The sequence below is a fragment of the Geotrypetes seraphini genome, chromosome 4 (genome assembly GCF_902459505.1).
Source record: "Geotrypetes seraphini chromosome 4, aGeoSer1.1, whole genome shotgun sequence".
NCBI lineage: Eukaryota > Metazoa > Chordata > Amphibia > Gymnophiona > Dermophiidae > Geotrypetes > Geotrypetes seraphini.
The window spans coordinates 309,790,661-309,803,958 of NC_047087.1; the positions used below are offsets into that span (position 1 = coordinate 309,790,661).

General features: G+C 45.5%; 1 protein-coding gene across 20 annotated transcripts in view; it reads left to right on the top strand.

Moving 5' to 3' along the window:
• The window catches only part of TCF7L2 (transcription factor 7 like 2), a 629,988-nt gene that overhangs the window by 447,190 nt on the left and 169,500 nt on the right, over nucleotides 1-13,298 (top strand). The window lies entirely within an intron of this gene.

Sequence of the window (13,298 nt, forward strand, 5' to 3'; positions counted from 1 at the left end):
AGGTGGTCCGATTTCAGACGCGGATCCATCCTTGCTGGCTTCTTTCCAGACCATGTTGGAGAAGCAATTCATTCAGTTCCTTACTAATATGGGACCGAAGCTTCTTCCTCTCATCCAGCCTGGACATTCAGCAGACTCCCACGAGGTCGAGCCGCGTCCTTGGCCTCAGTCTGAGCTTACACACTCTTTGCAGGGAGCAAAGTCTCTGTGAGTGTCTGGTCTGGTATCCAAGCACGTGAAGCAAGGAACAGAATCTTTGCAAGTGCCTCGGCAGGAATCCTCACACTTTATATAAGGAGCAGAGTCTTTGGGAGTGTATCGAGGTTCCTCCATCAAGCCTCTGGAACTTCGATCTACAGCCTCCAGTCCTATCCATTCTTTGGTGGCATTGGCTGCTTCTGTCTCCGAGGCGAAGTCTCCTAAATCTTCGAGATCTGCTTCCAAGCACCTTCTCACCAGTGATCGAGGCCTTTATCGAAGCATACTTTCAGGAATATTTCTTCTTCTAAAGAACGTTCCTCTTCAACTAAGCCTCGCTCTACTCCTACTTCGACTAGACTTCCAAACCTCGAGGATGCAGCGGTTTCGATTGCTTTAGGATAAAGTAGTATATTAGTTGTGTTGATAAAAATTTATAAACAAAGCCCTGCCAGCTGAACATCTCTTTCTCTAGTTCAGCAGCCAGAACTTTGATTTATAAGGAAGGAATAAGCTAAATATTGCAGTACTGAGGCTTATATGGATGCTGCGGGGACGGTGATAGGGCGGTGAATGGGATGGCAGTGACGGTGACTGGGCGGTGAAAGTAATGACGGTGACGTGGCGGTGAAGAGAATGACGGTGACGGGGCGATGAAGGGGACGGTGGGCTGGGGACGGGGCAGTGACGGGGACAGATTTTTCCCCATGTCATTCTCTAGTGCCTATGTTTATAAGTATAAATGCACATGGATGTATTTTAGCTGCAATGTCGGCATGTTTTAGGAGTCTTATAAGATATAATATATATCATTTTATAAGATATATATCTTTTTATAAAATAGTCCCAATTTAATTATCTATTTGAACTCCATTTTGCACAACCTGGTGTAAACTTACCTTCCCCAAATATAAAAATAGTATTCTTAAGCTTTATTTGTATCCTCTGTGTTCTGTAGGTGTGGGAGTGCATCATTCTATCTGGTGATGCTGGTGAGGTCCATATAATAAGGGTCTTGGATGAAAATGTATGAATGTATGTGAAGGATCTTCCTTAGGGAGGATGGATTAAATGGATAAAACATGTAAATAAGAGTATCAATGGGGAAGATAAAAGTAATGCACAAGAAATACACTTTTATATAAGGGTGGTGGATAAAATTCATTGCCACCACCCTTGGACTGTTTGGGTTTCTGAGGGAATTTGTTAATGGGGCGCCTGATCTCTTGGCGCGTGGGAGGGATCTCCTCTCCAATTAAGAGATCTAAAATTCTCAGGGCTTTGAAACGACATAAGGTTTTGTTTGCTTTTCTTCAAGAGACCTACCTGGACTCTTTGGAGCATAGTAAACTTAAGAGATGGTGGGTGGGTCAAGTGTTGGAGGGAGCTGTGGTGAAACAGAAAGCTGAAGTTGCATTTCTTATCCATAAGGATGTTGATTTTCAATGTCACCGGGGTGTAAAGGATCCTTTGGGCAGGTATTTGTTAGCTTCTGTCACTATTCATAAATGTTCTGTGCTTTTATTCTGTCTATGCTCCCAATAATTTTGATAAAGACTTCTGTGCAGCCCTTCTCTCTCAGATTTTGTTTCTGGGTCCCCTGCCCCTGGTAGTAGCAGGGGACTTTAATATGGTTTGGAATCCTACAGTGGATACATCGCAGGGACTTTATTCTGGGACTCCCAGGGGGGACCAGGGGTTGCCCCACTTGGCTCACACATTAGACTTGCTTATTGAGGCAAGCCGAGGGGATACGTTACCAACTTCGTTGACTATGGCACAAATTTTTGTGTTACTCAAGCCTAACAAGGATCCTATAGAGCCTGTGTCATATAGGCCCATTTCTCTGCTGACACAGGAGACGAAAATGTTGGCAAAAATTCTTGCTTACAGACTTTCCTGAGTCTTACCAGACATTCTTCACTCTTTGCAGGTGGGTTTTGTGAAAGGACGCCATGCTGTTCGAAATGTGAGGTTCTATATTGGTGTCACTGGAGGCAGTTGAGAGGTTTGGAAAGCCTTCTCTGCTGATTAGTTTTGATACAGAGAAGGCTTTCGACAGGGTTAAATGGAGGTTTTTTTGTATGCAGTGTTGCAAAAATATGGTTTGTATGGTTGGTTTTTGGAGGTGGTATGCACATTGTATGCTTAGCCTAAGGCTCAATTGTTGGTGAATGATTGTGCTTCCATGGCTTTTGGAATTGGCAGGGGTACGCAACAGGGCTACCCTCTGTCACATCTTGTTGTCTTTGGATCCCCTGTTACAGGAGTTGCATTCGAACTCTGAGATTGAAGGTGTTACTTGGAGGGGGGGGAGTGGCAGGAGTTTAAAGTGTCTGCCTTTGCGGACGATTTGTTAGTGCACATTACTAATCTCTTAGGGTTTTAATGGAGAGTTTTGAGGAATACGGAGATTTTTCAGGATACTTCTTAAATTGGCAGAAGTTGGAGGCATTGGCTACAGCAACTATAGATAAGTCTTGGCGGGGTGCTGCTTTTCTTCTGCAATGGGCATGGGGCTCATTTAGATCAGGGGTGCTCAAAAGGTTGATCATGATCGACCAGTAGATCGCAAGGGCAACGCGAGACAATCGCAGACTCGCGTTGCCTTTGCATTCTCCCTACTTCCCAGATGCCGCAAAAGCCGGGCCCACGCCAGGCCCACAAGCCTTCCCCTCCCCCCAACGTCAATTCTGACATTGGAGAGGAAGGTGGGGAAAGGCTTGTGGGCCCGGCGCAAGGTTGGGAGTGAAGTCATGGGAAGGAATAGAGGGGACTATGAAGGGATGAAGTGAATTAAAAGGGTTAATAGCTGGGACAGAGAATGTTGCTAGGAAGAGCCAGATGTGTCTGAAAGTTCTAAAAGGAAGAGTGACAGACTGATGGAGACAGAAACTTGGAGTGGAGCTGTGGTAGTGGAGAAGAAATAGTCTGTGAGAGTGATTGGAACTCAGAGAGGGTGCATGTGCTGTAATGTGGGAAAGGAACTGAGAAAAATACCTAATTTGGGAAATAAGAGTTAGACCAGACAGGAGGGTTTGCTGGGGGCATTTAGCAATGGTGGAGGTGGCTTGGGGGGGGGGCAGGGAGAGAGACAAAGAAAAATTGAAAGGGGGCAGGGAGAGACAGAAAGAAAGAAAGGGGAGGGGCAGGGAGAGAGTAATAAAAAGTTGGGGGAGGGAATGGAGTGTGTCAGGTGGTAGGGGTTCAGGCAAGGAGAGAGGAAGAAAAAGTTGGACTCACGGAGGGACAGAGAGAGATGTTGGTTGGGGAATGGGAATGAGGTCTGGAGGAGAAGAAGCTCGCAGAAGGCGGAAAGAAATATTGGATGCACAGTCAGAAGGAAGTGCAACCAGAGACTCATGAAATCACCAGACAACAATGGTAGGAAAAATGATTTTATTTTCAATTTAGTGATCAAAATGTGTCTGTTTTGAAAATTTTTCTTCTGTCTATATTTTGCACTATGGCCCCCTTTTGCTAAACTGCAATAGCATTTTTTAGCACAGGGAGCCTATGAGCGTCGGGAGCAGCGCAGGGTATTCAGCGCAGCTCCCTGAGCTAAAAACCAGTATCACGGTTTAGTAAAAGGGGAGGGGTTGTTATATTTGTCTATTTTCGTATAGTTGTTACTGAGGTGACATTGCATATTTTAAAGTCATCTGCCTTGACCTCTTTGAAATAAAACCTGACTATAAACTATAATTATAGTACTGCTAAAAAAAGACTCCTTAAATGCGAGGTCAATAATTGAAATCAAGAAACTTGAAAAACAAGTAAGTGGAATTTTCACAAACACTCAGAATTGTGTGACCCGACCAGGAGCCTAGGCTCCTATAGCCGAACCCACCGTCCCATGGATTTAATTGTCTGAATAGCATACTTATTTAAATCTTTCACTTAAGTCATACACAGTGATGGGACGGTGGGTTCGGCTATAGGAGCCTAGGCTCCTAGTCAGGTCACACAATTCTGAGTGAATGTGAAAATTCCACTGGTAATCTTAATATCTCTCGGCTGCTTTCTTCCATGAGGGAGTGGCTCCAGTCGTGGTCTTCGTTACCTATTTTTCTTTTGGTGCGGATTCAATTAGTTAAGATGGCTCTATTTCCCCACTAGTTGTATATTCTGTAGTTGCTGTCTCTTTTTCTTCAGCGGAAGAATTTTTTGCAGTTTCAACGGTGAGGGAAGACGACGAGAATGAAGTCTGTATGGTTCTATGGGGGGTGGAAAGAGGGAGGGTTGGGTTTACCGAATCTTAGATTGTATAATTTGGTGTGTCTTATTCAGCATCTTCATGATTGGTTAGAGAAAAAGCCGATATATGGATAGTATGAATATGAGACTGCTCTTTTTCTACCCTGGAACATTATTTTTTTACTGTATGCTACCCCTCAGATTGTTGCTCTAGTCTGATTTTGGGCCTGTTGCGAACGGCTGGAGGATGTGGTTGAAATATTTGGGTTTTAATCCTGTAGAATCTGATTAGTTGCCTATTTTGGGGAATGGGGCATTTATACTGGGTAGGGATACTAGGATTTTTTTCACTGGGCCACAGAGGGCTTTACTGTACTTGAGGATTTTTTGGACCCAGACCGTGTGATGTTGCCATTTGCTATGTTCTGACATCGTGTCACCTCGAGGAGAAGAGATGAATTTGTTTATTTGCAACTTAAACATTATCTTGTTTCTTTAGATCTGGCTAATTTGAGTTCAGAACTCGGCAAGCGCCTCTCTCGTTTTTTTCAGGCCTTTCAAGGCGAGACTATCATGATTTCGGAAACTTGTAAATTGTTGCACGAGTTGCTGCCTCCCAGGGATTATGGGGTCTTGCGGGGTCGTTGGGAGTTGGATTTAGGGGTGTTTGGCATCCTGGGTTGTTGGGGATAGTTTAAAAGGGACTCCTTATTTGATCTCTGGGGCTCTTTTTCAGGAATGTCATTTTAGGGTAATTCATAGAGCTTATTTTACCCAGTCCCAGCTATTTTAGGTGGGTCACCTAGACACTGTACTTTGTGGAAAATGTACAGTGGGTTATAATAATATTTTCCATGCTATGTGTGTGTGTGGGGGGGGGGAGGGTGTTTTGATTGCAAGATTTGGGAGTAAGGTGGCAACATTTTTGACTAATCTGCTTCACCAACCATTGGAGATACAGCTTCATTTATTTCTCTTGGACAGGGCACGTTATTTGCTACATTTTAGCAGTGGCAAGAAGCTATTTATCCGTAAGAATCCATTAGTAGGCAGATGTTGCATAATGCAGCATTGGGTCTCCCCCACTCCCTCTTCTTGGGAGTGGAGGAATAAGTTTTGTGAGTTGTTCCTTTATGAGATTCGGGGGGCCCATATCATCTTTCGATGGTAGAAGGGGTTTCAGAAAATCTGGGGAGTATATTTAGATTCTTTGTCTTCTAGAGCCCATAACGTAGCTTTGGCTCTTAATTAGGATATTGATACTCTTTGCTGCATCTCTGGGTGGGGGGAAGGGGGAGGGGGGATGGAATTGGCTATTTGGCAATGTGCAGTGGAATAAGGAACCAATTCCTGCACATTGGTGTGTGGTAAAGGGGTGGGGTATGGTATTCTCTAGGGATTGGGGGCGATTTCTTTGGAGAGAGTTTCTGGATTTGGGGGATTTTATAGTAGTTTGGGGGTAAATTGGATGACTTCTGCTATTGTACTATTGTATTGAATGGCTGTTTTTTTTCTCCTATGTCATCAATAAAAAAATTGTTATATATAACAATTTTTTATTGATGACAACAGAGGAGAAAAAAACCCAGCCATGATAGCAGCATTTCTCTGAACATGAGAAGATTGAAACTAAAGTACTGGGGGGTTCTGGAGGTTAGGGAATGTACATCCTTGGTAGACAGGTGAAAACACTTGTTCAGAGTCAGCAATTGGCGAGAGACCCCTTTATTTATGCAGTTTTACTTTGGATCACACCTCCTGTTAAGGTGCTAGTATCTTGTGTGAAGCTATCTGTAGGTTCCAAAAGACCAAAGCTTTTGAACCATAATATGCATGTGTGAGCCCTATCATTCATGGACCAGTTAACCACATGCATGAAAATGGTATATCTTCTGAGCTTGATCCTTCTTGTTTCATTAAAATTCTGACTGTTAAGACTTAGTAAGGTACAGCCTAAGATGCCTTCATATAGAGAATGACACGGTGACAAAATTCATCACCGTTCTCGTCCCCGCGGATAACCACGGGAAACCATCTTCATGTCATTCTTTAAGGAGAGAGGGAAGAATCAGAGTATGAATGGCCACAACCACTGACCTGCAAGCTTTGCTATGAAGAATGCTGGTGTAGAAGGACTGAGGTTGAAATAGACACTAGAAAATGACAAGGGATTATTTCCCGCGGTTATCCGCGGGGACGGTGATGAATTTTGTCACCGTGTCATTCTCTACCTTCATGTTCAATGAGAAATAACCCTGAAGCATTTTGTGAAAGCAGGAGTGTTAGGATGCAGTGTTCAAGAAAAGTGCCCATTTAGTATTAGAAATATTATATACCAGAAGCAGTACAAGATTTATCACATGTTTCAAAGACCCTTACACTGTGGAACTTAGATTTGAGCATTAGGAAGCAAATAACCCCAAGTCACAGGGAGGGACTTATATGGGATTTTAATTCAACCCACTAAGTTTTTTTGGAGTAGGTGTAACTGGTACAGTACACTGCTAGATTTTTATTCCTGTATGAGAAACCTTCAGAGTCCACTGTGGCTAGCTAGGATTGGATATGGAGGAATAGCCTAATGGTTAGAGTCAGCAAGTTGAGAACCAAGATAAACTGATTCAAATTCCACTGTGACTTGTGATCTTGGGCAAATCAATTCAACCTCTGTTGCCTTGGGTACAAATTTGTGACCCCTCCAGGGACAGCAAAATACTCACCATGCCTGAATGTAAAGCCATTCAATAGCTTTCAGGCTTGTAAGTGTTAAATAAAGAAACTATGGGTGCAAGTCCTAATGTGTGCTTACCACAGCTCAAAATACCTTACACCCAAGGATGCCCCATCCTTAGGTGTCTCACAGTTTTAAGATCTGTACATACTACTCATTAGCTAAAAATTTTTTTATTTTTTAGCACTTGGGTGAGAGTGTTGTTGGCATGTTTCCTTAATCAGTTAGTATAGATTTTTTTGCAGTGTGCTAACTGATTTGTTAAATTTTTGATATACCACTTTTTATGATACAACCAAAGTAGTCTATATATAGATATAGATATAGATATAGATATAGATATATATATATAGATATAGATATAGATATAGATATATATAGACTATAATAAAACGCTATGCATGTATGCGCACTCTTACCTGCGTGATCCCTGATCTGTAGGTCCGTGGCTGGCAGGAGTGCGCATGCGCATACAACGGTCCCTCTCTCTTGCCGGCTCCCTTACACTTCACGGCCGGCTGAAGTTTATTTTTAAGTTTAAAAGCCACCGCCGCAGCTCCTCGCATGAGCTGCACTTGCGTCGGAGAAGGCTTCCGACGCAGGCGGCGATCGTGAGAGGAGCCGCCGCAGCACCTTTAAACTTAAAATAAACTTTGGCAAGGGACTAAGGGAGCCAGCCAGACAACGGGAAGGGAAGGGGAGGGGGAGCAAGGGACTAAGGGAGCAGGCCAGACCGTGGGAAGGGAAGGGGGGGTAGGGGAAAATGCTGCTGCTGATGCACAGGGACGTGGAGGGGGAGGGAAATATCGCTGCTGCTGCTGCACAAAGAAGTGGAGGGGAAGGAAAATATTACTGCTGCTGCTGCACAGGGAAGTGGGGGTGGGGGATGGAAATGCTGCTGAACAGGGAAATGGAGGGAGAATGAATGCTGCTTCAGCTTCTGCACAGGGTAGTGGGGGAAAGGGAAATGCTGCTGATGCACAGAGAAGTGGGGTGGGGACGAAATGCTGCTGCACAGGGAAATGGTAGACAGCATGAGGGAGACAGAAAGAAAAGAAGAAAGCCACAGGGGCAGGGAGAGAGACAGAAAGACAGTGCTGCACAGAGAAGTGGAGGGGGAGGGAAATGCTGTTGCACAGGGAAGTGGGGAGAGAGGGAAATGCTACTACACAGGGAAATGAAGGGGGAGGGAATGCTGCTGCGGCTGCTGCACAGGGAAGGGGGGGAGGGAAATGCTGCTGATACACAGAGAAGTGGGGTGGGGGCAAAATGCTGTTGCACAGGGAAATGGTAGACAGCGGGAGGAAGACAAAAAGAAAGGAAGAAAGCCACAGGGGCAGGGAGACAGACAGACAAAGGGGGCCAGGGAGAGAGGCAGAAAGAAAGACAGACATATATTCTAGCACCCCTTAATGTAACGGGCTACATACACTTTGTCCCTAGTGGACTCATCTAAGTTTTGTACCTGGGGTAATTGTGTGTTAAGTGACTTGCACAGGGTTTAAAATCTTATTAAATTGAGGTTCAAATTTTGAAACTCTATTTATAAGTAGTAGTGACTTCAAATGTTCATGAGATAAATTTGCCCTATATTTTTAATTGATATATTTCTTTCTGAACAATGAATTTTAGAGTGTACTGTTAATTCTATTAATTTTTTCTTACTAAAAGCGGGCATTAGTAAATGTCTTTGTGAGATCCTAAAATTATCTAGGTCAACAGTTGTCATTGTAATAATTTGAAACTTCAGTGAAACACCATATGTAATAAAGTACATGCCCGATAAGCAATTGTTGGCCCATATTACTGTGTCAAAGATGTCATTTAAGAAAAGGCTTTTTGAGATAGTGGAGTCTTCAGTCCTGATCATTATTTTTGGCTGTTGATTACTTTGGTCTCCCTGATGAATTATTTGAATTATTTAGATTCTGATCCATCATCTGATACTGGAAGTTAACCTGTGATCGAGTCATAAGCAGTTGTACATACAGTAATCTGTATCATAGGCATTGTGTCTTATTTCAGTGCTTATATGCTATATGATTTTGCAAGTGTAAGCAAAGTGCTGGAGGGGAGGAAGGTTGAAGCACCTAGAAATTTATGGTATCAATAGGAAATCTATTCACCTTATTAGTATTTGTGGGCAGGATTAATAGTATATAGGCAAACTGGATACTAGTACTATTAGATACATGCTTAGGGCTCAAAATCAAGAGAAGGCCAACAATCCTGCCAGATTTCCCTCATGAAAATGGTAAACACAAGACAGATGTAAGAGACATCCAACCATGGTGAAGTTGTGAGCCAGCAAAGGAGGTCAATAGTTGGCAGAACCTTTTAAATGGCAATATTGTTGATCCATGTAATCTGCATTCCTAGCGGTAGATATTCTAGACCAGGGGTCTCCAAACTTTTCGCCACAAGGGCCACAGTAAAAAAAAAAGAAAAATATAAATAACTCTAGATATGAGTTTTATTGAAAGCAGAAAATTGTACAGTGGTGCCTCGCATAACGGACGCCTCGCACAGCGAACGCTGCGCACAACGAACTTTATGTCTTGATCCGTACAACGAACTTCGTTTCACACAACGAAGTCGCCCGAGCTGCATCCTTCCGCGCAGGCACTGCGCTTAACTGCCCTCTCTCCGCCTGGTTCCCTCTTGCCCCCCCCGACTCCCCGACACGATCGGGGCAAAAAGGAGCCCAAGCCCTCTTGCCCCGCCGATTCCCCAACTCCCCACACAATATCGGGCCAGGAGGGAGCCCAAGTCCTCCTGGCCACGGCGACCCCCTAACCCCACCCTGCACTACATTACGGGCAGGAGGATCCCAGGCCCTCCTGCCCTCGACGCAAACCCCCCCCCCCCCCACCGACCGCCCCCCCCCCAAGAACCTCCGACCGCCCCCCCAGCCGACCCGCGACCCCCCTGGCCGACCCCCACGACACCCCCAACCCCCTTCCCCGTACCTTTCTGTAGTTGGCCGGACAGACGGGAGCCAAACCCGCCTGTCCGGCAGGCAGCCAACGACGGAATGAGGCCGGATTGGCCCATCCGTCCCAAAGCTCCGCCTACTGGTGGGGCCTAAGGCGCCTGGGCCAATCAGAATAGGCCCGGGAGCCTTAGGTCCCTCCTGGGGACGGGGCCTGAGGCACATGGGCCCAACCCGACCATGTGCCTCAGGCCCTGCCCCCAGGAGGGACCTAAGGCTCCCGGGCCTATTCTGATTGGCCCAGGCGCCTTAGGCCCCACCAGTAGGCGGAGCTTTGGGACGGATGGGCCAATCCGGCCTCATTCCGTCGATGGCTGCCTGCCGGACAGGCGGGTTTGGCTCCCGTCTGTCCGGCCAACTACAGAAAGGTACGGGGAAGGGGGTTGGGGGTGGCGTGGGGGTCGGCCAGGGGGGTCGCGGGTCGGCTGGGGGGGCGGTCGGAGGTTCTTGGGGGGGGGCGGGCGTTGGGGGGGGGGGGGGTTTGCGTCGAGGGCAGGAGGGCCTGGGATCCCTCCTGCCCGTAATGTAGTGCAGGGTGGGGTTAGGGGGTCGCCGTGGCCAGGAGGACTTGGGCTCCCTCCTGGCCCGATATTGTCGGGGAGTTGGGGAATCGGCGGGGCAAGAGGGCTTGGGCTCCCTTTTGCCCCGATCGTGTCGGGGAGTCGGGGGGGCAAGAGGGCTTGAGCTCCCTTTTGCCCCGATCGTGTCGGGGAGTCGGGGGGGCAAGAGGGCTTGAGCGCCCTCTTGCCCCGATCGTGTCGGGGAGTCGGGGGGGGCAAGAGGGCTTGAGCTCCCTCTTGCCCCGATCGTGTCGGGGAGTCGGGGGGGGGCAAGAGGGCTTGAGCTCCCTCTTGCCCCGATCGTGTCGGGGAGTCGGGGGGGGCAAGAGGGCTTGAGCTCCCTCTTGCCCCGATCGTGTCGGGGGTGCCAGGGACCACACGGAGTCACCCACCGTACCACCCGATTCGGGTAAGCGCAGGTATCGGTGGGTGGCTTATTTGCGGGGGGGGGGGTGCCTTATTTTACATTTTTTTCTAAAAAGGGGGGGCTGTCTTATTTGATGGCCCTGCCTTATCATCGGGGAAACACGGTAGAAAAAAAAAAAAATGAACAGTTAAGTCCCAGTTTTTGCCGCTGAGACTCTGCCCTCTCACTGTAAAATTAGACTCTACTTAGTCTGTCTTTAAATTTAAAAAATGTGTGTTGTTTTAAAAAACAATTATGTTTTTAGATGTATCTAAATAAAAATAATAACCAAAAATTTATCTTTTTTTATGTCATCTTAGCATATTTTATGCTACAGAACGAATTATTTTTTTTAACATGTATTGTTATGGGAAAACGCGTTTCACACAACGAACGTTTCACATAACAAACTTGCTCCTGGAACGGATTAAGTTCGTTGTGTGAGGCACCACTGTATAAACTAATACAGAGTATATGAGATTACCTTACAAGTTCTGGTAGTCTAGTGATGTAGTTAGGGCAGAAGCAATGCCCCAGTTGGCAGACATTTTGAGAGCCAATGCGAAATAGGCAGGAGTGACTGGGGAGCACTCCTGCTTCAACTGCCAGGGATTTTAAGATAGGCCTAAGGATGCCTACAGATGGGAAGAGGCTTCTGCTGCCTGCCTCTACTCTGCTTTTGCTTGGTCTTCCTTGAACAGACCTCCACTCTCTGGTTCCCCTCCCAAGTTCATTTCTTTTGAGTAACTTAGGAAAGCACAAGGACTAGTCCTAATTATGGCAACAGGTTACAAGGCAATACAAGAAATAAATTGGTGCAAATCCTGAGGGCCTAAATGGAGGCTCTGCCTAGTCCTTGACTCCTTGTGGGAGACAGGGCCCTTTGAAGATTTGGATTTAATTACTTGCCTTCTCAAATCAGAGCTCAAGGATTGCACATATGAACTCCCATACTGGATCAATCCAAAGGTCCATCAAGCCCAGCATTCTGTTTCCAGGAGTTGGCCAATTTGAGGTCACAAGTCCATTGCAGGATCTCAAAAAGTAGATCTAGGTAATAAATTCAAGTACAGGTGCTTGTTCTTCCCAAGAGAGCTTAAAAAATATTAGGACCTGATTTACTAACCTGTATTAATGCACTTTAGAGCAAGTCCCATGATTGTCGTGGTTAATACAACTCTCTAGGAAATTTAAATCTTAAGTTTATACATAAGGCAATGTAAAGTCACAAGAAACATGAGTTGGTAAAACAGGATTTGAAACCTGGCTTCCCTGGTTCTCACCTACTCTCCCTGCTACTAGACTCATCTACTCCAAGTATCTCCAGGAGAGGTAAACTAGGAGATTGAGGGCTGGAGGGGTATGAGGAAAGAATGAACAAGATAGAGGCCCACAGATATATGTTTGCTTTGAGCTTAGGATAGTGTTTATCCAGCTAGTTACTAAGGTCTGCGATCTTTCAGTCTTTATATAGTTAATGTGTCACTTTCTGCTTTGCTTTTAGGCTGTCTGAGGGTCAAGAGACAGTAAAAAAAAGATCAGTAGTGTAAGGAGGCCTGGTTTTCCACTGATTTGATCTTCGAGTTGATTGACCTAAAATTAAGAAAAAAAGGGGGACATTTCTGGTGGCATCTATATTTAGTTTAGTGGTTTCTGCAATAAAATTATTCAGCACCACTTTCCTTTGCACCTTTTGTAACAGCAATTTTTGATCTGTTTGCTTCTGTTTTTTAATATCTTTTTATCAGAATGTTTCAATCACACAAAACATAGTATTCAACAAATACAAACTGGGGTTTTTTCCTTTTCTATTTCACTCCCCCTGTTTGCTTCTATCAAACTGTCATAAAGTTATGGTTAATATACCTACGGCTCCTTTTACTAAGGTGCGCTAGCATTTTTAGCGCGCGCTTAAGATTAGCGCGCGCAAACCACGAGCTAAATGAAAAATACTAACGCCAGCTCTATGGAGGCGTTGGCATTTAGCGCGTGTGCTAAAATCGCTAGCACACCTTAGTAAAAGGAGCCCCTAGTCTTGCCAGGTGTTGACAAGGAGACCATGCCCTCTGACAACATGAAATATTCTTATGTGTAGTTTTATCACTACATACAACTTTACTGGGACAGCAATGAAGCTGTCTTAAGGGTGATGAGCCTGAATGTTTCAGGCCTCAGAGATGCTTGAAGGGCAAGACCTATGTGTTCTCACATATT